The following is a 24,130-nucleotide window of genomic DNA, read 5'->3' on the forward strand; positions in this document are numbered from 1 at the left end:
TACATTACATCATTAGTTTTTGATGTAGTGTTCCATGATTCATTGTTTGTGCATAACACCCAGTGCTCCATGCAGAACGTGCCCTCTTTAATACCCATCACCAGGCTAACCCATCTTCCCACCCCCCTCCCCTCTAGAACCCTCAGTTTGTTTTTCAGAGTCCATTGTCTCTCATGGTTCGTCTCCCCGTCCAATTTCCCCCCCTTCATTCTTCCTCTCCTGCTATCTTCTTTTTTTTTTTTTCTTAACATATACTGCATTATTTGTTTCAGAGGTACAGATCTGTGATTCAAAAGTCTTGCACAATTCACAGCACTCACCATAGCACATACCCTTCCCAATGTCTATCACCCAGCCACTCCATCCCTCCCACCCCACCCCCCACTCCAGCAACCCTCAGTTTGTTTCCTGATTTAAGAATTCCTCATATCAGTGAGGTCTTATGATATATGTCTTACTCTGATTGACTTATTTCGCTCAGCATAACACCCTCCAGTTCTATCCACGTCGTTGCAAATGGCAAGATCTCATTCCTTTTGATGGCTGCATAATATTCCATTGTGTGTGTGTGTGTGTGTGTGTGTGTGTGTGTGTGTGTGTGTGTGTGTATATATATATATATATATATATATATATATATACACCACATCTTCTTTATCCATTCATCTGTTGATGGACATCTTGGCTCTTTCCGTAGTTTGGCTATTGTGGACATTGCTGCTATAAATATCGGAGTGCATGTACCCCTTCGGATCACTACATTTGTATCTTTGGGGTAAATACCCAGTAGTGCAATGGCTGGGTCGTATGGTAGCTCTATTTTCAACTTTTTGAGGAACCTCCACACTGTTTTCCAGAGTGGCTGCACCAGCTTGCTTTCCCACCAACAGTGTAGCAGGGTTCCCCTTTCTCTGCATCCTTACCAACATCTGTCGTTTCCTGACTTGTTAATTTTAGCCATTCTGACTGGTGTGAGGTGGTATCTCATTGAGGTTTTGATTTGGATTTCCCTGATGCCGAGCGATGTTGAGCACTTTTTCATGTGTCTCTTGGCCATTTGGATGTCTTCTTTGGAAAAAATGTCTGTTCATGTCTTCTGCCCATTTCTTGATTGGATTATTTGTTCTTTGGGTGTTGAATTTGATACGTTCTTTCTAGATTTTGGATACTAGCCCTTTATCTGATATGTCATTTGCAAATATCTTCTCCCATTCTGTCGGTTGTCTTTTAGTTTTGTTGACTGTTTCTTTGCTGTGCAAAAGCTTTTTATCTTGATGAAGTCCCAATAGTTCATTTTTGCCCTTGCTTTCCTTGCCTATGGCGATGTTTCTAGGAAGAAGTTGCCTCGGCTGAGGTCGAAGAGGTTGCTGCCTGTGTTCTCCTTTAGGATTTTGATGGACTCCTGTCTCACATTGAGGTCTTTCAACCATTTTGAGTCTATTTTTGTGTGTGGTGTAAGGAAATGGTCCAGTTTCATTCTTCTGCATGTGGCTGTCCAATTTTCCCAACACCATTTGTTGAAGAGACTGTCTTTTTTCCATTGGACATTCTTTCCTGCTTTGTCAAAGATTAGTTGACCATAGAGTTGAGGGTCCATTTCTGGGCTCTCTATTCTGTTCCACTGATCTATGTGTCTGTTTTTGTGTCAGTACCATACTGTCTTGATGATGACAGCTTTGTAATAGAGCTGGAAGTCTGGAATTGTGATGCCGCCAGATTTGCTTTTCTTTTTCAACATTCCTCTGGCTATTCGGGGTCTTTTCTGGTTCCATACAAATTTTAGGATGATTTGTTCCATTTCTTTGAAAAAAGTGGATGGTATTTTGATAGGGATTGCTTTGAATGTGTAGATTGCTCTAGGTAGCATTGACATCTTCACAATATCTGTTCTTACAATCCATGAGCATGGAACATTTTTACATTTCATTGTGTCTTCCTCAATTTCTTTCATGAGTATTCTATAGTTTTCTGAGTACAGATCCTTTGCCTCTTTGGTTAGATTTATTCCTAGGTATCTTATGGTTTTGGGTGCAATTGTAAATGGGATCGACTCCTTAATTTCTCTTTCTTCTGTCTTGTTGTTGGTGTATAGGAATGCCACTGATTTCTGTGCATTGATTTTATATCCTGCCACTTTACTGAATTCCTGTATGAGTTCTAGCAGTTTTGGGGTGGAGTCTTTTGGGTTTTCCACATAAAGTATCATATCATCTGCAGACAGTGAGACTTTGACTTCTTCATTGCCGATTTGGATGCCTTTGATTTCTTTTTGTTGTCTGATTGCTGTGGCTAGGACTTCTAATACTATGTAGAATAGCAGTGGTGATAGTGGACATCCCTGCCACATTCCTGACCTTAGGGGGAAAGCTCTCAGTTTTTCCCCATTGAGAATGATACTCGCTGTAGGTTTTTCATAGATGGCTTTTGTGATATTGAGGTATGTACCCTCTATCCCTATACTCTGAAGAGTTTTGATCAAGAAAGGATGCTGTACTTTGTCAAATGCTTTTTCTGCATCCATTGTGAGGATCATATGATTCTTGTTCTTTCTTTGTTCATGTATTGTTTCACGTTGATTCATTTGCAGGTGTTGAACCAACCTTGCAGCCCAGGGATAAATCCCACTTGGTCGTGGTGGATAATCCTTTTAATGTACTGTTGGATCCTATTGGGTAGTATTTTGGTGAGAATTTTTGCATCCATGTTCATCAAGGATATTGGTCTGTAATTCTCCTTTTTGATGGGGTCTTTGTCTGGTTTTGGGATCAAGGTAATGCTGGCCTCATAAAACGAGTTTGGAAGTTTTCCTTCCATTTCTATTTTTTGGAACAGTTTCAGAAGAGTAGGTATTAATTCTTCTTTAAATGTTTGGTAGAATTCCCCTGGGAAGCCATCTGGCCCTGGGCTTTTGTTTTTTGGGAGATTTTTGATGACTGCTTCAATTTCCTTAGTGGTTATAGGTCTGTTCAGGTTTTCTATTTCTTCCTGGTTCAGTTTTGGTAGTTGATACATCTCTAGGACTGCATTCATTTCTTCCAGGTTATCTAATTTGCTGGCATAGGGTTGCTCATAATATGTTCTTATAATTGTTTGTATTTCTTTGGTGTTGGTTGTGATCTCTCCTCTTTCATTCATAATTTTGTTGATTTGGGTCATTTCTCTTTTCTTTTTGATAAGTCTGGCCAGGGGTTTATCAATCTTATTAATTCTTTCAAAGAACCAGCTCCTAGTTTTGTTGATCTGTTCTACTGTTCTTTTGGTTTCTATTTCATTGATTTCTGCTCTGATCTTTATTATTTCTCTTCTCCTACTGGGTTTAGGCTTTATTTGCTGTTCTTTCTCCAGCTCCTTTAGGTGTAGGGTTAGGTTGTGTACTTGAGACCTTTCTTGTTTCTTGAGGAAGGCTTGTATTGCTATATACTTTCCTCTTAGGACTGCCTTTGCTGCATCCCAAAGATTTTGAACAGTTGTGTTTTCATTTTCATTTGTTTCCATGAATTTTTTTAATTCTTCTTTAATTTTCTGGTTGACCCATTCATTTGTTAGTAGGATGCTCTTTAGCCTCCATGTATTTGAGTTCTTTCTGACCTTCCTCTTGTGATTGAGTTCTAGTTTCAAAGCATTGTGGTCTGAAAATAGGCAGAGAATGATCCCAGTCTTTTGGTACTGGTTGAGACCTGATTTGTGACCTAGGATGTGATCTATTCTGGAGAATGTTCCATGGGCACTAGAGAAGAATGTGTATTCCATTGCTTTGGGATGGAATGTTCTGAATATGTGAAGTCCATTTGGTCCAGCGTGTCATTTAAAGTCTTTATTTCCTTGTTGATCTTTTGCTTAGATGATCTGTCCATTTCAGTGAGGGGGGTGTTAAAGTCCCCCACTATTATTGTATTGTTGTCAATATGTTTCTTTGCTTTTGTTATTAATTTTCTTATATAATTGGCTGCTCCCATGTTAGGGGCATAGATATTTACAATTGTTAGATCTTCTTGTTGGATAGACCCTTTAAGTAGGATATAGTGTCCTTCTTCATCTTTTAGTACAGTCTTTGGTTTAAAATCTAATTTGTCTGATGTAAGGATTGCCACCTCAGCTTTCTTTTGGTGTCCTTTAGCATGGTAAATGGTTTTCCACCCCCTCCCTTACAATCTGGGGTGTCTTTGGGTCTAAAATGAGTCTCTTGCAGACGGCATATCGATGGGTCTTGTTTTTTAATCCAATCTGATAGCCTGTGTCTTTGATTGGGGCATTTAGCCCATTTACATTCAGGGTAACTATTGAAAGATATGAATTTAGTGCCATTGTATTGCCTGTAAGGTGACTGTTACTGTATATTGTCTGTGTTCCTTTCTGGTCTATGTTGCTTTTAGGCTCTTTCTTTGCTTAGAGGACCCCTTTTAATATTTCTCATAGGTCTGGTTTGGTGTTTGCAAATTCCTTTAGTTTTTGTTTGTCCTGGAAGTCTTTTTATCTCTCCTTCTATTTTCAATGACAGCCTAGCTGGATATAGTATTCTTGGCTGCATATTTTTATCGTTTAGTGCTCTGAATATATCATGCCAGTCCTTTCTGACCTGCCATGTTTCTGTGGATAGGTCTGTTGCCAGTCTAATGTTTCTACCATTGTAGGTTACATATCTCTTCTCTCTAGCTGCTTCCAGGATTTTCTCTTTGTCTCTGAGACTCATAAGTTTTACTATTAGATGTCGGGGTGTTGACCTATTTTTATTGATTTTGAGAGGGGTTCTCTGTGCCTCCTGGATTTTGATGCCTGTTTCCTTCCCCAAATTAAGGAAGTTCTGTGCTATAATTTGCTCCAATATACCTTCTGTCCCTCTCTCTCTTTCTTCTTCTTCTGGGATCCCAATTATTTTAATGTTGTTTCATCTTATGGTATTGCTTATCTCTCGAATTCTACCCTTGTGATCCAGTAGTTGTTTATCTCTCTTTTTCTCAGCTTCTTTATTTTCCATCATTTGGTCTTCTATCTCACTGATTCTTTCTTCTGCCTCATTTATCCTAGCAGTTAGCGCCCCCATTTTTTATTGCACCTCATTAATAGCCTTCTTGATTTCGACTTGGTTAGATTTTAGTTCTTTTATTTCTCCAGAAAGGGTTTCTCTAATAACGTCCATGCTTTTCTCAAGTGCAGCTAGTACCTTACAAGTCATGATTCTGAACTCTAGATCTGACATCGTACTAATGTCCATATTGAGTAGGTCCCTGGCAGTCGGTACTACCTCTTGTTCTTTTTGTTGAGGTGATTTTTTCCATCTTGTCATTTTGTGCAGAGGAGAATAGATGAATGAGAGAACAAAATACTAACAGGGTAACAACGTCCCCAGAAAATATACTCTACACAGATCAGAAAAGACCTGAAGCTGGGGGAAAAGAAGGGAAAAGAAAGAAAAAAAGAAAAAGAAAAAAAAAGAAAAGGAAAAAGATAAAAACAAACAAAAACAGAACAAAAAAAAAAAAACAGAATATGATCAAATATGATCAGGCTGGTGCATAGATTAGTGCCACACACTAGATTTTGGGTGTATTTTGTTCTGTTAGAAGAAAATGCCTCCCAAAATTTTAAAGAAAGAAAAACTTATATATGTACAAAAGTAAGGGTTGATATGATGAAGGGATGGAATATGAATGTAAAGATGAAAATTATAAAAAATTTATAAAAGGAATTGATAAGAAGTTGTTTGAAAAAAGAAAGAAGAGGATTTAAAAAAAAAGAAAAAAAAAGGGAGAGAATATGATCAGGCAGGAGACTAGAACAAAGCCATACACTAGAGATTTAGGGTAAAGGGAGAACAACTTATATATATATGCCAAAAATAAGGGTAACTACTATGAAGGGATAGAATATGACTCTAAAAATGAAAAATAAAAATGTTTTTTAAGAAAGGGATTGATAAGATGTTGGTTGAAAAAGGGAAAAAGAAAAATTAAAAGGAAAAGGCAGTTAAAAAAAATTAACTTTGAAAGACTAAAGAATCATGGTAAAAAAGCCATGGATTCTATGTGCAGTATTCCTCTAGTGCTGGAGTTCTGCCGTTCTCATTGATCGGTAAACTTGGTCTTGGCTGGCTGTTCTTGCTGATCTTCTGGGGGAAGGGCCTGTTGCCATGGTTCCCAAATGTCTTTGTGGGAGGCGGAATTGCCCCGCCCTTGCCGGTCTGGGCTACGTAATCTGCTTGGGTTTGCTCTCAGGAGCTTTTGTTCCCTGCAAGCTTCCCGTGCAGCTTTGGAGGATGAGAGTGAAAATGGTGGCCTCCCACTCTCTGCCCCCCAGGAGTCGAGAACCCGGGGCCCTGCTCCTCAGTGAGCCCCCAGAGAAAAGCAGTCAATCACTCCTGTCTCCCAGGTCTCTGGCCGCACTCCGTGCTCACCCGGCCTGTGACCGAGCATTTCTATCTCTGGCACCCCACTTGGTGTGGAGTCTCCAAACCCAGCAGATACCTGCGGTGCGCTCCTGTGCCGCTCCTCCTAGGGGAGGAAGGGGAGTCTCCCCGGATCTGCTGCTTGTTGGGTCCCTGCTGGAGGAACAGTGGCCCGACTGTGCCGCGGATCACGGTTTATGGCCACCCTGAGCTGAGAGCCCGCTCCTCGGCTCCGTCTCTGCAGCTGGCTTACCCACTCCAATACCTGGGAGCTCTACCGCACTCAGGCACCCCCAGTCTTTCTGTGACCCCGAGGGTCCTGAGACCACACTGTCCCGCGAGGGTTCCACCCCCCGCTTAGCCACTGGAGCAATGTCCCTCAGTGGAGCTGACTTCTAGAAGTTCCGATTTTGTGGTCCGCGGCTCTATCACTTGCCAGAAGTGGCTGACTGAGGCCCCCTCCCCCGCCGTCTATCCTTCTGAATATCGCCTTGGATTCTCTTTTCTGCACGTCATACCTTCCAGAAAGTGGTCGCTTTTCTGTTTAGAGAGTTGTTGCTATTATTTTCTTCGATCTCCTGTTGAGTTTGTAGGTGATCAGAATGGTTTGATCCCTATCCAGCTGAATTCCTGAGACCAGATGAAATCCAGGTCTCCTACTCCTCCACCATCTTGCTCCGCCTCTTCCTTTACTCTGGATTCTAATGACTCCTTTCCCTCCCAAGTGCAAAATATATGCAGTCCCTCTCAAGACTCCCCAAGTTTTATCTCATTATATTATCACAATCAGGTTTAAAGGCTAGCATTTCATTATCTAAATCAGGTCCAGGTGTGAATGAGACTCCTCAAATAAGGTGCTTCTTAATCTGAAAATCTGTACATCAAAGAGATGATTTACCTGCCTCCCACACATTCAGCATAGACTGGGAGACATGATAATTATTATAGACATATCCATCTAAAACAGGAAATAGGCACATGAAAGTCATTGTTCTACAGCAATGTGAAATCCAGCTCGGCTCAGGTGATGATTCATCCTGCTTTGGTTGCAGGAAACATATGCTGGTTAAGGCCCAGTTCTGCCCCCTGGGATTGTTGACTTCTGGTTTTGGCTCTATCCTTTGGGGCTCCAAACTGAATCATTCCTTCTTTTTTTTTTTTAAAGATTTTATTTATTTATTTGAGAGAGAGAATGAGAGAGAGCATGAGAGGGGGGAGGGTCAGAGGGAGAAGCAGACTCCCTGCTGAGCAGGGAGCCCGATGCGGGACTCGATCCCGGGACTCCAAGATCATGACCTGAGCCGAAGGCAGTCGCTTAACCAACTGAGCCACCCAGGAGCCCTGAATCATTCCTTCTTTTCCATAAGAAATGGCCAAGCTCGCAGCTGAGTAAATTTTACAGCCTGCTTCCTGCTCATAGAAATTTGATGCCTCGGATGCCTTTTCATTGTAGCTGTCTCTTTGAGTACAAGTTGGTACAATTATTTTAAAAATTTGTTCATTTTTATGTATCAAGTTATAAATCTGTTCATTTGCTAATTGTGGGCCCACACCCACATTTTTTTTCTGAAAGGATCCCTTCTCTAGCTCACAACTTTAAAGAATCCTTGTCTAGTAAAGAGTATCTAAAAGGCAAGTCCCTTAGATTCATAGCAGACCTTTTTTCTAGGCAAGAAAATCTAAGTAGGATACCCTTAAGATTTTTTAAAAACATTTTATCTAGCTAAGAGGTTATAGAAGGCATGCCCTTATTATTCTTAGAAGTCATTTTTTTTCCTAGTGGAGAAGGTCTATAAGGAACTGCCTTAAATCTTTCTGAAGCCTTAACAAAAGGTTTTACAGATGCTCTCTCAATCTGAAATTTATCCTGAGGCCACATTTTACAAAAAGAGCCCTGATTTGATCTTTGTCCAGATGCCATTTCTTACTTTGAGAAAGTTGTGCTGTCTGGGAAGACTAGGTGTGAGAAACAATTCTATATTTTAAACAAGCAAGTCCTTGTTTTTTATATTTCCTTTAAATTCTGATAAAAAATTTAAGTCTTTTCTGTAGCTGTAATTTCTCTATATTTTTCATATCCAGCTAAAATAAAATAAACAAGTTGGCATTTTTTCATATTCTTCCAGGAGAAAAGAATCCTGAGCTGTATCAAATATCTCATTAAGTAAATTTTTGATACCCAAACAGTAATGCACCATGGCGAAAATGGTCAGAGCAGTGTATCCAGAATGGAGGCAAAATGGAGTGCATTATCTGTGATTTTTAAAACATACTGAAACGATCTAAAAGTCGTTGTTTATATTATCACCTTTGAACAGCAATTCTTAAACAATGTCACTGCGAAAATTCTCTGCTGGTGCAGACCACTCCACTACTCTCTCTTGTGGTTATGTTGGGGTATCACTTTCACGGTTATGTTAGGTTATATGGCAAGAGGGTTTTGCGGATGTAATTAAGGTTTCTAATCGAATGAGTTCATCAGAAGTAATATCCTGGTTGGTCCTGACCTAATCATATGAGCTCCTAACAGGGAGTCTAGAGGTTAGAGACAGAAGTCAGAGAGATGCAGTCCTGTTCACCTTGAAAACACACATTTTCAGGTCACAAAGCGCCTATGAGGGCCATGAGACTTCAGCCTTCTTCCCTGACAGAGAGCCAGACATACAGATGTTGTGAGATAATAAACAGATACTGTTTTAAGCCACTAAATTTATGGTAATTTGTTATACATCAATAGAAAATTAATCCATTTGGTTTAAATTTTGTTATGCTATGGTTTTCTCTGGGATAATGGTTAGGAATGTTGAATGATGCTAAGTTATAAAATTCATTGCACTGTAACATAATTACCAACTATTTAAGTGTTAAATTTCTAAAGTGGAACAAAAATGCTCTTGGAGATAAATATAACCTCCTTTGGAAATACAGATGATGAAGCAAGTACTTATCCCTGAAGGTTTTGAAGCAAGCTGCATCATGTTGACATTTGAACTAGGCCTTTAAGGATGAGTAACAGCTAGGCTGGCTGACAAAGGAGGAAAAGATATTTGTAGAATGAACAGCATGAGTTGTCCCCCAGAGTGAAAGTCAGATGCTTGGGATTATGGAAGAGAAACAGATTGAGCATTAAGGTGATTTTAATGTACAGTTAAGTTTACTGCCAAGAATCTAATTTTAAAGGATACAATATTTTGTTTGAGTTTATGGGTAAAAACAATGTTTTAAAAATATGGATACCTACAGAAGAAAAGGGCTGGGAAAAGGTAAAATCTGTTGTGTTTCTGGACTTTATTGATTAATATCACCTAAAGTACCAAGGTGGGACAGGTCAAACGATCTGGAACCAAAAGTAATAAACTTTTACTAATCCATGATAATAGTCTTCATACAAATAATAATCTCTCCAACTTTAAAGGGCTGCATGTTTTATATAGAAAAATATGCTAAAAAGTTTTATAAGAAATCATGAGATTTATGGTGTATATTGAGATGCTGCTTTATGTTTAAAATACTGTCAATATTAACTATATATATCCTATTTAAACATATAACCCATAATAAAATTATTCCACATTTGAAAATCTCACATCAATTATAAAGAAATGCATTATTTAATCATAATGCATAAGAAAACCAATTCAGATTAAACAGGAAGTTTGAAAATACTTCCATTTCTTATTTCATTGTGTATCATTTTTATGTAGAATCATAAAACAGCAAAAAATGTGGTGACAAAAAATGTAACAAATTCTGGACATGCAACAACAATATTGAGCTACTCAGCTAAAAGTAACAAATTACTGTTTTTTTCCTCTAATTTAACAGTGCTGTGGAGACGAGCCAGGCACTTGTGCAATCAGCATGAGGAAACTGTGAGTTAGCAATAGTTCAACTTCAAGATTAAGTTTTTATAGTAGAGCTACCTAGTGGGGCTTATATGACAAGGCTCATATTTTTTTTGCCTCTTCATCCCCTTATCTCGATTTTAAATTTGACTGCTTTACTCTTTAACTATGATGGTTTCTTCTTTCTGAGATGAGGAAATTGAGCCTCAGAGAGAACATTATGGAATCACTGACTCTCCTATTTAGAATGGATCACAGAGATATCTGAGTCACAAGAACCCTGGTGTGATATCCTGGTAATGCTGAAGATGTGATTACCTCTTAGAGGCTAAGATACCTTTAGGCTTGATATCTAGAAAGTATTCTCATCTTGAATCAAAAAACATTTGGAGGCACATACTTTAAGTCTTTTGCATAAGACAGCCTGTCAAATATGTAAAGATTGCTCTTATCATTGCAGTCCGCAATCCACTAGGCTAATTCTTTAGGTAGGCCAATGGTTGAGTAGGAGTTAAAATTCAGGTCTCATTCTTCCCATACTTTATTTTTTACCCCTACCCCCATGCTGTCTAGGGAACAATCCCGGATGTATGAGTAGGAAAGGGCAAGTTGTCATTGCTTCCATGAAAATCTTACCATAAGATTTTACTCATATTTTTATATAGTTGAATTTTCAAAAAATGCTCTAGAAATGTTTACATCCAGAAATTGCAATAGAAATTATGTGATATTAGAAGTTATGTTAGTTTATACGGTTTCCAAAAGGTTAGAATGAAGAACTTTACAACTTATGGAAAGCATCAAAATCAGTTTAGCCAACTTTCTAAGAATATTGGGTGTACCCCACCTAGGAAAGAATGAAAGAATATATTGCTTTTAAACCTGCTTCCTATTTGATAAACTGTAACAGTCATGCCGTATGTACAGACTGGCTCGTGCATTTTTTTCACTTTACTGTAATGGTCACTTATGAAACAATTTAAAGCTACTAGGTAGGAAAATATCATGACTATGCTTTTTTAAACTGTCCAGGGAATATAATAATACTTGCGAAGGCATTTTTAGCCAGAACTTTATGATAATCTTAACAGTTGACAGATGTGATTTGCTCCTATTTTGTCATGGTTATTTTGAATGGGGAAAGATGCGCCATTAGAGGAGAAGTTCTGCCAGCTAATTAGCACATTAGATGTTTTATCAGCCTTGCTGGCTTCCTGCACATAGTATGGTTCAGTATATTCAGGTTTATTTGACATGAAAAAATGGTGGTGCCTTTTACATATGAACCGATATAAGTAAAAATATATATTACAATATGCTATGGTTTGAACGTATGTATCCCTCCTCCCCCTTATTCATGTGTTGAAAATCTAATGCCCAATGTAATGGTATTAGGAGGTGTGGGGCCTTTGGGAGGTGTTTAGGTCAGAGCCTGCATGATTGTTATTATGTCCTTATAAAAGAAGTCCCAGAGAGCTAGCTTGTCACTTTTGCCTAAAATACAATGACAAATCTCCGACTGGAAGAAGGCCCTCACCTGACCATTGCTGGCACCTTGATTTCAGCCTGTGCCAGCCTCCAGAACTGTGAGAAATAAATTTCTGTGTTTTTTTTTTTAACTAAAACAGTTGACAATTTTATTTCCACATTTCACAAGACAAATGAAAATTGATTTTTTTTTTTAATCTCACTACTCCCCTGCCAAAACTATTCTCTCTTTGATAGGAAGGAGGAACAAGTCTTCCTTGTCCTGCTGTTAAAAAACACCTAGAGTCACACCACCATTATCTCCTGGGGAAGCAGAACAAGCAATATAAAATGGATATAAAAGAGGCTCCCCCCTCTCCTCATCTGTCCCATCTTGAGTCATTCCTTGCTGCGTGGGTACCGTGTGGGCAAGAGATCTCATCACTGGGGGCCCCGGCATTCCTGGCATGTGGCCTCCCATAGGCAGACTCATTCCAGGAGCAGGTCCCACTGGCATCATCCCAGGAAGAGGAGGGCCCATCACTGGCATCATGGGAGGGCCCCCCCATATAGAGTGCCGGCATCATACCAGGGCAAGGCAGACCCAGGAGACTGGGGGGGTAAGTGGGATCCTTGCCTGTGCAGGAGTAGGAGGTATCTTTCCTTATTGAAATACAGCAGTTGTTTTGTCAGTCAGTCTCTGAGCCTGTTCTTCCATCCACTTCTGAGAGTAGTCTTTCACATTCTCTTTGTGTTTCCCACCACTGCAGTGTTTCTTTTTCACAGATGGACAGTCCTGGGTGAGACATGTGTTGTAGTGGTCACAATAAAACATAGGCACGTTGCTCTCAAATTTCTGTTTTTCATAAGCTAACCAGTCTGTGGTATTTTACAGCCCAAATGAACTAAGACACTGCAAAAGAAATTGTAAATTATGTTCAAGGTAGATTTATATTTCTTTAATTTGTATTTCATTAATTTTAATGTATTTCATATTCCTGTCTACACCTCAAAGTCCAATGTAAATGCCACAAAGTATGGTATGTCTATCAAAAAGGATCAGTTGAAGTCTAGAGAATAAATAATACGTTCCCATAATTATATGCTATTTTAGCCATTTTCAATAAAGAAAAGGAAAATACCTCATTATTACACCATATAACATAATAAAGGCATTGTAGAAATAATGTTTCTAAGTAATTTTATATGGAATACTGAAATAGGTTTATAGTAAATCAACAGTTCAATTTTTAGAAGTATGTAATTTTGCTATGATCTTGTCAGGGAAGAAATTTTAAGAGATTATGAAAAAAAGATCATTTCTAGCTCCATATGTCTAGGTTCCCAGAATTTTATTCTAAACTCTATAGGCAAAAATAAGAACATCTGAACTAGGACTATGAACTGAATATTCTTGTGAATATTTAGTTTTCAAAATAAGCGATCTTAATCTGGGAATATTGGTCTGCTAGAGTTGTTTAACAAATTTAAACTAGACAAATGTGGAAAGCTGTGGACTTGGGAGATGATATACACAAAAACCAAAATAATAGAAAAAAATCTTCAATGAGTTTATGCAGCTCAGTAGTCCTTTCCCCCTTTTGTCTCTTCTTTATTGCTTACCTGGTTCCACAAAGTAGCAATTACAGAGATTGCATTCCTCCTCCATCTCTTCCTGGGGTTGACTCATTTCCCCTGCTTAGAAACATTCAGAGGCCTCCTTTTGTCTCAAAGGAGGAAATTTTTACCTGATCTTGCCTATCACAGCCTCTGTCATTAAATGAGACTTTTATATTCACATGCTGTACACCCACAGCTTCATAAAATGTCTTAACCAGCTCTGGCTCTTCAAGCATTATAACTAACCCCAAGCTCTGCACCGGTGTTTTGCCTTTCATTTCCCATCTTTACTGTCAGGAATTGTCACTCTCCTTTATCTTATGCACTTTACTTTTCTTTTCCAAGTGAAAATTTTTCCCCCACTAATTAAAAAAATATAGGGGCACTTGGGTGGCTCAGACAGTTAAGCATCTGCCTTCAGCTCAGGTCATGATCCCAGGGTTCTGGGATCGAGCCCCACATCAGGCTCCCTGCTCAGCGGGGAGCCTGCTTCTCCCTCTGCCTCTGCCACTCCCCCTGCTTGTGCTCTCTCTCTCTCTCTAAAAAATAAATAAGAATCTTAAAAAATAAATATTTTCAGGCTTGCATTGATTAAAAATCAAACAACACATGAATAAAGTCCCTTAGTTTACCACCTATGCCCCCATCACTACCACCTCATCTCCTTCCTTTAAGAACCAAATAGGTTTTAAGAATTATCATTTTTATTTTTTCAGAATTTCATTGTCTCAGTATATCCCACTCCCACTGAAAGCCACACAATCTAGCTTCCTGCCCATTCTCTGCACTGGTATAGCACTCAATAAATTCATCAATGACCTCTCTGCTGCTTCTCCTGATGGCTATTTATAGTAACATCTCATTCAATATTTCAGAATCACTTAAAACTGATGGCTACCCTCTCTGGAAAACTACCCTCCTTGAGTTTCCATGTTAGGGTTCCCCCTTCCTTTTCCTTCTGAATTTCTATCCATTCCTTCTATTTCTTCTTTGCATTTTATCTCGGCACAGTCCTGGAGTTTTTTAATGTTCTCATTCTTCACTCCCTATTCCCTTGGTGATTTGATCCATATCCAGTGCTCTGACTATGACCTATATGGAGATGAAAGCTGGCCTTGTTATCTTTCTCTTCCAATTCACTCCTTTCATTGTTACTTATCTAAAGAATGGCACCATCCAGTGGCATAAGCCAAAAGCACAGGAACAAGCCTGATACCCTTTTCTCTCTCTCGTCACCTTTTATTCAGGGCTTTAACAAATCCTGCCAAAATTTCCTTTTAAGTATTATTGAACTTGACCCTTTTTTCTCCATCTCTACCATAATCACTACCACCCTTATCCAAGCTATCATGATCTTTTGCTTGGATGATGCCATCATGTCCTATCTATCATTATTCACTCAGCCTTTCTTCAATTAGTTCTTTTTTTTTTTTTTTAAGATTCATTTATTTATTTTAGAGAGTGTGTGCAAGCTGGGAGAGGAGCAAAGGGAGAGGGAGAGAATCTCAAGCAGACTCCCCACTGAGAGTAGAGCCTGCTGTGGGGCTCGATCTCAGGACCCTTAGATCATGACCTGAGCTGAAATCAAGTCAGAAGCTCAACTGGCTGCACTACCAATCAGTTCTTTATATTGCAAATGTTAATTTGATTATGTTGCCATGCTCCCCTCCACACACTTAAAATCTTTTGATAAAATCTCATTGTTCTTTGGATAAAGAAAATCTCTTTTAGATGACTTGTAAGACCCTACATGGTTTCTAACAACCAAAGAAACTCTTTAGTTTCTTTGCGCCATTCACAATGCACTCTTCAATCCTTTGTATCCGATATACTTTCCCAAAATACCTCTTTATTTATTTTTAATTCTCAAATTGCAATTCAAGCATTGCTTTCTCAATGTAGCCTTTTCTTTCTCCGTAACAGTCATCCCACGATGGTGTTTTAGGATCCCGATAACTCTTGTTTTTAGCACTTCCTCCAGTTAGGACTTTGCATTTTTATCAGTGATTATAAAAATATCTACCTTTGCTAGTCAACTATTAGTTCCACCAGGAAAGACATTAAGATTTTTGTTCTTTATTATTACATAATTAATGTTCAAGAAATAATGTATTATATGACTTAATGAATGCCTCCTATATTAGTATCCAACTCCTTTTTGGAGAGTTTATAACTCTTGACTCCATCCCACTTTTATAATCCTGCTTTTGACTCTTTGGTACTGGCATTTGCTTCTTCTCTCTCATTCTTGACTCTTAAGCATCCTTCTAAGGACTTGATTGGATTTGCCCTCTGCCACTCTATTCTGAGAAATTGTAGACTAGATAGTGCACCTAGTCTACCATAATTCTAGAATTTGGACAGAGCCTTGTAGTTACTTAAAGTTGCCATTCTCCTTTTCCCTTAGGAAAATCTTGCATTCATGCCTTTTACTCAGTTTACTTCAAATCTAGGACTTTTGCTCAATAAGATTTTTGAATGTATTGTTTGCCTCATTATTTACAGCCTTCTTCTTTCCATTTAATTACAGCTACTCCTCACTCTCTTTGGTCCTTTGAATTTTCTTTATTTCTTATCCTTCTGATAACTCATCTATAGTTACAGCTTTGTTTTTAGCAGCTTTATTAAGATATAATTCACATACCCATATAATTCACTATTTAAAGTGTACAATTCAATAGTTTTTAGCATAAACACAGGGTGCATATCTATTACAATCATTTTTATAAAATTTTCATTACCTGAAAAATAAACCATGCACTCCCCAACCATCACCCTGCAATCTCCCAACTCTTTCCTGCAGCTCTAGGAGACCACTAATCTACTTTCTGTTTCTATAGATTTGCCTATTCTGGACATTTCTTTTAATTGGGATCACACAATATGTAGTTCTTTGTGACTGGCTTTTTAGTCATGATTTTAAACTACATCGCCATGTAATTTCTCAATAATTTATCTCTAGACATAACTCCTCTTCTGAATTCCAGTAATGAATTGACAAATGTGTGGTCTATATAAATCATTCTTGCTGCAGCATAACATACCTAAAGTAGAATTGGCAACTTGACTTTTCAGCTAGCTTGCCTGCCTTTATTCCTTATTTCTGTCAAGGCACATGACATCACAGGCGTGTTCTCTCCCCAACCTCATGCTTGCTATAACACCATCTATTCAGCACCAAGCATATAGGTGTTTGTAAAATGCTTTTGAATGAATGAGTGATTTGATAGATGCATCAGTTACCTTCTGTTCAGTCTCATAACAGTTGGCCAGGCCTTCATTTCCTCAGGCGTGCTTCCAAGGGTCTTTCTACCCCAATAAGACTTTGATTTGTTATTCTTAATATATCACTCTCCCATTCCTATTTAGCATATAGTTATTGAGTTTTTGCTGGGAAAGCAGACTCATGCAATTCAAAGAATGTAAGATTTAATGTTATAGGGTCTGGATCTAAGTCCTAATTTAATTACTTTCCTGCTGTGTGATTATGGGTAGGGTACTTTGGCCTTTTTTTGGATTCAAGTTCCTTATTTGTAAACTGGGAGAGGTGACGTTAGTATTGCCTGTCCCACAGGAGATCGAAACATCTGCAGTACCTGCCATAGTACCTATTATATTGGTGGCAAAAGATATTCGAATGTGTTTGTGTGTTATAAAATACTCTCTAATTTACAAGGATTAATTTATTAATTAACCCTGTTTCAAGCTCTGAGAAACAAATAAAAGGTCTAAACCATTTTCTGGGAGCAAGAAATTTTGTAACCCGTTGGCTTAATACAAAGTTGGATGATACACTTTCATTAAAATGCAGTGGTTCAATGAGGAAACAATTCAGTGTTTCAAATGTTGGAGTATGTTTTTCAATGAGTTTTGAAAAGATTGGTTCATTACTTGTGTTTGTACAGCTTGGGTTCAGAAGCTAGGCTACTCTTACCAAGGCTGATCCTATAAACTGAGAGGACTTAGAGCCTTCTCTTAGGGCTACGTAAGGCATCAGGACCTGCCCTCGGTCTGCATTGCTGCTCTTGTCCCTGCTGAGACCTTCTGGCAACTGAGTTGTTTCTTCTTTGCGGAAGCAGCCAGGATCCTTGGGCACTTGTAGATTGCTAGAATCATTCTCTCCCCACAAGCTCCCTTGTCAGCAGTGGAAACTATAACCCATAGGGAATAATGAGCAACAGTAATTCTCTTGGACTAGATCCCTTCCTTTTCCCTAAAAGCTATGGAAAAGGGTTATGAATCTATGCTAACTGTGCAAAGAATCACTCATTTTGAGATAAAGAATTGTTCTGGAAGTAAGAATTTAGTTTTAATCTTTCTAACAGATTCTCAGTTACTTAAATTATTGAAATATTCTTGGGCTCTCTTTAATATGGCTCTATAATCTGGTCTTCATATATTCTTATAATTTATTTGCCACTTTATTTTGATGTTAACCATATGATCCATGAAAAATCACAGCCTCAGTGGCCCTCAGACATAACTTTTTCTTTCTTATCTTTTCACTTTTTTTTTTCTTTACACAGGGATGCTTTTATTTTTTTTAATTGAGGTATAATTGGCATATAACATTTTATTAGTTTCAGATATACAGCATGATTCAATATTTGTATATACTGTAAAATCATCACTACAATGAATCTAGTTAAAATTTGTTACCATAGTTACAAAAAAATATATTTTCTTGTGATGAGGTATGCTCTCTTAGCCACTTTCGAATATACAATATAGTATTATTAACTATAGTCGTCGTGGTATACATTACATCCTCATGATTGTTTTATAACTGGAAGTTTATACCTTTTGACCCTCTTCACCCATTTCATCCCACCCCCACCTCTGGCAACCCAGCCCCCACTCCCTTTTTAAACCCACTTCTGCATGCAGGGAATATTTTCCCCCATTGCTATGAAGCTTTCTCTGATCATGGTTTACAATCATCTTACCTTTCTTTAAACTGTAGAATTTATATTCAGCACCATACTCTTTTGGCACTGGATCTCTTCCCCAATGAGATTATAAAACTCTCAATAGTTTTATTTTTTTAAGATTTATTTATTGTTAGAGAGAGAGTGGTGGGGAGGGGCAGAGGGAGAGAGAGAATCTCAAGCAAACTCCCCACTGAGCGTGGAGCCAGACATGTAGCTCAGTCTCATGACCCTGAGATCATGACCTGAGCCAAAATTAAGATTCGGATGCATAACCAACTGAGCCACCCAGGTGCCCCAAAACTCTCAATAGATTTTATATCTTTTTGCCCCACCAGTGTCTAGCATGTTATGAACATAGAGTGCAGTCAATACCTGTTTTTGTACTGATAAACAGATGATTGCTATAAATAGCTGAGAAAAACAGATGCCATTAGGAACAACTCTCTTAGAAGGTTGATTCAAGCAATTTTACTAAAACTTATTGAAAAAGGACTTAATTTTAAAATGAGAGACAGAAAAATACCTAAAGAACAATGAAACAGTTTATCAGTTAATTGAATTTTGAAATTAATCATTTTTGTATGCATGCAATGTACCTGTTTCTAGTCTAAGTTCAAGTATGAATGCCAATGTTGAATTCAAATAGAGCTTTGGTGAATGAGTAACTAGCTCAAGGTCAGCAACAGGCTAAACATGCTGCTTGTCTGCTTCCCAGTCAGTATCGTGGAAGTTACTGTTGTAGCTAAAAGGTCACTATGATACCCCACAATTTGCATTATTAAACCTTCTGGGAATATGATCCTATATCATGCCATCTCCTAGACTACTTAAGTTTTTAAAGCAATGAGATTTTATGACTTTGGGAAACCAACTCCTGAAGCCTAGAAGAATGACATAACACCAATGACATTGAGCATCTTTGTAAAATATTGACAGGTGACAGAAACCTAAGCAGAGATAGATACGACTTTCATTTACTGGGCACTCTAAGTCAAATAAATTAATATTGATTAATTGGTCTTGCATCTAATTAAGTGGTATTCTTTCCACCTAGGTAAAATCATTGAACTGTTGTGTGTGTGTGTGTTTCTGTGTCTGTGTGTGTGTATATGTCTATCTGTGGTAATGATGTCGAGACCTGTGGCCTCCACTTGCCACTAGCTCAATGTTGTGGATGTTTTAGAAAAGTAGAGGGGCGCCTGGGTGGCTCAGTCAGTTAAGCGTCTGCCTTCGGCTCAAGTCATGATCCCAGGGTCCTGGGATCAAGTCCGGCATCAGGCTTCTTGCTTAGTGGGGAGCCTGCTTCTCCCTCTCCCTCTGCAGCTCCCCTTGCTTGTGTGCTCTCTCTTTCTCTCTCTCTCTGTCAAATAGATAAATAAAATCTTAAAAAAAAAAAAAAAAAGAAGAAGAAAGTAGAAAGTTTTCCCTCTAGGAAAATATGACTGCAAAGCTCACTTGAGAACTTGTCTTAACCTCGCGATTGAATCCAAGACTATTTTGGTTTGTTTGTTTATTAAGCAAAATGTTCTGAAACACTGATGTGATCATTGTTGGGTTTTTAAACTCATTTTTAATTTATTTTGAATGTGATCAATGATAAAATTATGAATATAATTTTGTATTGAATGTGCACACAAGGTATTCTAAATCCATCACATTATTATCTACTTAAAAAGCAAATCATGATCATATTGTTCTCTACACTCTGATCCTTACCCCAGGGGTGTCTCTATGAAAGCCAGGTCAAAAGTCCTATGCATACAAATTTCAAATCTGTCCTAGGTGAGGAACAGAGAATATTAGATTAGATTTATAGATAAGAGACAGCCAGCCCTTTATCCTGAGATGGGATGGAAAGAATCCTAGATTTTTACTCTAACCTTTTGAAACATAAATGCATCTTTCCAAGAGTCCTATAAACCGTGGGTGTCTACTACTTTATGACCTAGATCTATTTCCAGGTTCTAGATTCATGTTTTTTTGAAATATAAACAGAGAGACAGTGCTTCCTGTCACCTTGGGCCTTAACCTAGGGACCTAATTCAGAGCATTTGGCATTCCTGGGTCAGAGCAATTAACTACAGATCTAATTCTCATGGTATGTGAAGAGTAAAATGTTTCTAGAGGAATTGAAAGCATACATTCCCTATCTTATGTCATAAACCTTTCTGTGTCTTAGGAGGTTATGGCTTTTCGCAGGAGCACTGAGAAGTATAGGGGCATTTTTATCTCCTCGTAGGCTAGAGTCGGAGATAGGTGCTTTCCATTCTATTACTTGATTGTCACAAGAAGTCTGCATGATAGCTATCACTGTGATACTTTTTAAAGTTGAGGAACATGGAACTCAGCAAGTTTAAACAATTGGCTCAAAATTGTGAAGCTAGAATAGTTATTGGTTTGGTAAAAAATAAAATTCTGCCTTGTTCCAAGCCCATCCTCTTTCCACTATACCAAATGAAAGTTAAGGAGAACAATTTCAAGGCATCTCTTGTCCGAAGGTTTCTTTGGCAAATCAAACAGATTTCATTTTATTACTTTCACTTTATAGAAAGTTAAAAACCTAGGGAAATATGAATCCACATTGGTACCTGGTGTCTGGGAGAAAAAAAACCAACATGAAATTTTTCTATAATTTTCGAAGGATAATTTTAAAAGTATCTGATATCAGAAAGGGGACCTTTCTAAAAACCAGAACTACTACAGAATGTGTTATTTAGTGGCTCTAGTTACTTCCTCAGATGGACACATCTTCTCTACCTTTTCAATGTCTTTCCATTTTTCCAAGTTAACATGAAGAGACCTATACTGAGAGGCAAGATAAGTACTCCTAAGAAATTATACAATAGCACATCATAGATCTGAGAGAAGTTTTCCACATATCTGGTGCCTAAGGGTAGCATTTAAATAAAGGAAACATGCTAAACCTGGAATGCTAGGTATAGTTACTCTACTAATGGTGCTTTTTCAGCCTGAAGTCAAATGCAAGACAAGAGATAGTATCTTTCTTCTTGAAATAAAGAATTCCTATAACTTGAGCAGAGAGATCAACCAGCAAATTTCCTTATTTCCTTAGTATACATCCCTCACTCCACAATAAGACAAAAGAAATTGATCAAATGAAATCAAAACCAAACACAACAAAACATAGTGGCTTTATAAGATATGATTAATTTTTCCTTTGCCTTTTTCAAAATGGAAAAATACTCATAAACTAATAACTTTTCTAATTATTTAAAGTCTTAGAAATATTTTTGGACAACAAATGATATAATATTTGATACTCCTCAAAATATACAGTTTTATATTTTAATTGTGAGTAATAGGAAAACTTGTGGAAAGTCAAATGGCTCACAGTTGATTCAAAGATTCATTTGAAGAAGAAAGGAAAGAATAATATGATCTGAATTAGAATTGAAATCTTGTGTTTTTTGTTTTTTTTTACTTTGATATGATTTTTTGGGGAAGGGACAGGTGAAAAAATATGAGTATGTGTATATTTTCTTGATCCTCCCCCTAGTAAATTACACATATCAGGGAAAAAATATAAAAACATATACATCTGAGGTTCTAAAATTTGTATTTTAGGTTCTATTTATTTGTAAAGCACTTATCAAGACTGTTTTTAGAAAGTGCTACAAATTATAAATAGCTGAGAGAATTGTGTGAACAGGGAAATGAGGGAATATATATTTCTCTTCCAGATATAGTAATACTGTACCGAGGCACTTTCCAAATCTACTTTATTGTGAAGCTCTCCATCACACAAAGCCTCTTCAGGCTGATCTTCTATGCCTCAGAACCTCTAAATACAAGAATCTGCCTGATTTTTATTCCTCAAGTTTAGGTCCTTAGATACATATCCACTTGCGTTTATCAAAGAGTATATTTACTTGATTCATAATTTTCAAGTTTTGTCTTTTAGGTTGAAAGTCCCTTGACATCATGCATTTTCTCTTACATGTTATGTAGCTCTACATAAAATCCAGTGGGACTAAGATGTTATTTGCAGAAAGAACTGTTGAAAGAAGTTTTTGGAATTATGAAACTTAAGTCACCAGATCTGAATGAAACATGTTTAAGCAATTCACTTAAATAGATTTCTCCCTCAGAAATATTCTAAAGAAGTGGACACTAATGGGAATGGCTTTCATTAAATGTCAAATATATAATGCCCTTTGTCCTTGACCTTGGGAAAATCAATATGTTACATTGACAGGTATGACTAGCTAGGCATAACGTTAAGAGATTTAAAAATGTTAGCATACATCTGCAAAAGAATGAAACTGGACTATTTTCTTACACCATACACAAAAATAAATTCAAAATGATTAAAGACCTAAATATGAGATCTGAAACCATAAAAGCCCTAGAAGAGAACACAAACAGTAACTTCTTTCACATCAGCTATAGCAACTTTTTTTTTCTAGATAGGACCCCTGAGGCAAGGGAGACAAAAGCAAAAATAAAGTATTGGAACGACATCAGAATAAAAAGCTTCTGCACAACAAAGGAAACAATCAGCAAAACTAAAGGTATCCTACAGAATGACAGAAGATATTTGCAAATGACCTATCTGATAAAAGATTAGTATCCAAAGAACTTATAAATAACTTCTAAAACTCAACACCTCCCTCAAAACAAATAATCTAAAAATGGGCAGAAAACATGAACAGACATTTCTCCAAAGAAGATATACAGGTGGCCAAAAGATACATGAAAAGATGCTCATCATCACTTACCATCAGGGAAATGCAAATCAAAATTACATTGAGACATCATCTTACACCTGTAACAACAGCTAAAATCAACAACACAAGAAACAACAGGTGTTGGCGATGATGTAGAGAAAAAGGAACCCTCTTACGCTGTTGGTAGGAATGCAAACTGGTGCAGACACAGTGGAAAACAGTATGGAGGTTCCTCAAAAACTTAAAAATAGAATTATCCTAAGATCCAGCAATCGCACTACTGGGTATTTACCCAAAGAATACAAAAACACTAATTCAAAGGGATACATATACCCCTATGTTTATTGCAGCATTATTTACAATAGCCAAGGTGTCTGTTGATAGATGAATATATATATATCTCCATTATAATATATATATTATATATAAGTATATAACATTATAATATATAATATATATATAATGGAATATTGTTCAGCCATAAAAAGAATGAAATCTTGCCATTTGCAATGACATGGATGGAGCTAGAGAGTATAATGCTAAGCAAAATAAGCCAGTCACAGAAAGACAAATGCCATATGATTTCACTCATATGTGGAACTTAAGAAACAAAACAAACAAGCAAAGGTGAAAAAGAGTGAGAAACCCAAGAAACAGACTTTTAACTATAGAGAACAAACTGATGGTTACCAGAGGGGAGGTGAGTGGGGGCATGGGTGAAATAGATGATGGGATTAAGGAGTGTACTTGCCCTGATGAGCACTGGGTGATGTATGGAATTGTTAAATCACTATATTGTACACCTGAAACTAAAATAACACTTATGTGTTAACTAACTGGAATTAAAATAACTTAAAAAGAAAACAATAGAAAGTATAAAAAAACCAATGTTAGCATGAACCAATGCATATCAGTAGAGTCATATTTGAAATAACATATATAACATATATATAATATAAAATAACATATATAATATATAATAGAGATCAGTTAAAGCAGAAGATAGAAAATGCTTAAAATCATATAGTAATAGAACTTTCAAATGATTTATTCACTAACTATACTAAATAATGAACTTGAAACTGTTTTTTTACTTTTCCCAAATGAACAATATCACTACAAGGCGCTGAATAACCCCAATTACAACTTGTTTAATTTAGCAATTTTGAGGCAAATGAAATGAGGGAGTAAGAGAAA

At 37.3% G+C, this 24,130-nt stretch overlaps 2 long non-coding RNA genes and 1 pseudogene across 2 annotated transcripts in view; 1 reads left to right on the forward strand and 2 right to left on the reverse strand.

Annotated features, from left to right (window-relative positions):
* Positions 1-24,130, forward strand: part of LOC118522646 (uncharacterized) — a 1,210,141-nt gene that overhangs the window by 587,704 nt on the left and 598,307 nt on the right. The window lies entirely within an intron of this gene.
* LOC118534834 (uncharacterized) overlaps positions 1-24,130 on the reverse strand; it is a 149,079-nt gene that overhangs the window by 18,615 nt on the left and 106,334 nt on the right. The gene's annotated exons all lie outside the window — the stretch shown is intronic.
* On the reverse strand, positions 11,984-13,384 carry LOC144382816 (U1 small nuclear ribonucleoprotein C pseudogene; annotated as a pseudogene).

The sequence above is a fragment of the Halichoerus grypus genome, chromosome 8, assembly GCF_964656455.1.
Source record: "Halichoerus grypus chromosome 8, mHalGry1.hap1.1, whole genome shotgun sequence".
Classification (NCBI taxonomy): domain Eukaryota; kingdom Metazoa; phylum Chordata; class Mammalia; order Carnivora; family Phocidae; genus Halichoerus; species Halichoerus grypus.